General features: G+C 37.7%; 1 long non-coding RNA gene across 1 annotated transcript; it reads right to left on the bottom strand.

The window, feature by feature from the left end:
- Window positions 1–423: 423 nt before the first annotated feature.
- Window positions 424–1,502, bottom strand: LOC124894724. The gene is made up of 2 exons (XR_007051321.1): window positions 880–1,502; window positions 424–760 (listed from the first exon to the last, which is right to left on the bottom strand). It is a non-coding gene; the product is annotated as an uncharacterized LOC124894724 (long non-coding RNA).
- Between the last annotated feature and the right edge of the window lie 6 nt (window positions 1,503–1,508).

Genomic DNA, 1,508 nt, shown 5'->3' on the forward strand with positions numbered 1-1,508 from the left:
CAATTTTTAGAACAATTTTGAAAAAAACAAAATGCAAAAGTAGCGAAGCACCTAAAAAGTATGTTTATACGATCTAGGCACGTATTTGAAGTTTCTCCGGGATTAGTAAGGCGAAAAGTGATCACCCCAGCCTACTGGGAGCTCTAACATGAGCTATCGATGAGATACGCTCTGCTGAAAAGATTTTAAAAGAAAACAAACCACATCGCATCTGGTTGAACTGTCACCCCTAGCCACACGAGACAATCTTGTACTTTGCCACATACGTGAGTTCAGTCTTCCAAGACCTACCAGAGTTTTGTGCTTGGTGAAAATACAAAATATTTTCAGGCACAACGGTAGCAGAAAACTAGATGAAGCAAAACAAACATGGATTTTTTTCAGAATGAGAGAACTTCAAAGTTCCATACTTGAAGATGACACTGATGAGAATATTTTTTTGATAATCGAGAAATCCTCGAATGCTAGCTGACACATTGGAACTGAACATTAATGTGCTTCAGCATGCTGTCTAAATAATAAAAACACAATGGAACTAATACAAAGTGATTAGTTCAACTAGGCAGATAGTTCATACAATCACTTTTAGTTTTTGACAAAAGTCATATGCAACGCAAGGTTAAGCCCCGAAAAATGACAAAATCTAACTCGTCACAACGCTGTAAATTGCGCACTTTGACATCCTGATATATGTTCCCAACAGGTCGAGCAGCTTAAGCACATACGTGAAGTTGTATGACCACTGCCAGTTCTGCGACTCCTGCAATATAAGCAAATGATGAGCTACAACAGCTTCTCTTAACAGAACCTCGTAATATTTCAAGGAAAAAGAAAACTACTACTAACATTAAAATGAAAAAGAGGTTGTAGTATGATTACCTAGAAAAGATGATGTCCTGATCGTACATGAGTAAATACTAAGTAAGTAATTTTGGAGAGATCAAGCTTTCTGTATAAACAAATCCATTCCGAATACATTCTGAACGAGATTGAGGCCAAAAACCAGATGATTCTTTGGTTGTCTTAAATATAAAACCACAACGGTCAAAATGCTTGCAACGGAGTAACACTTCACCATCTGAAAACCTGTATTCTGGTACCAAAGAATAAAGATCGGTACTTTGGATAGTAAAAAATCGAGTCCAAGATTCCTTAATACCATAGTCTTTCACTATCCATAAGTTAAAAGTGTACTTCCACTGATCATAATGAGTAGTACAAATACAAATCATCTCTCCCAATACCGAAAGGGCCATGTTTGACGCAATTCATGCCCAGAACCACAAACTTTCCATCTGGAAATGGTATTTCTTTGAATACCTCATCTGAAATATCGTATGAAGTCACAGACTCATCCCGTGACAAACCAAGCCAATGAAATGCTCCATGTACAAAAGTCAGAGAGTCCATATGAGACAACCACGAGCGGTAAATGCCAGTAGGCTTACCTATTATTCTCCACGAACCACTTTTCAGTGCAAGAATTTCACTACATGATTGGTAACCGA

Source organism: Capsicum annuum, unplaced genomic scaffold, assembly GCF_002878395.1.
Source record: "Capsicum annuum cultivar UCD-10X-F1 unplaced genomic scaffold, UCD10Xv1.1 ctg77080, whole genome shotgun sequence".
NCBI lineage: Eukaryota > Viridiplantae > Streptophyta > Magnoliopsida > Solanales > Solanaceae > Capsicum > Capsicum annuum.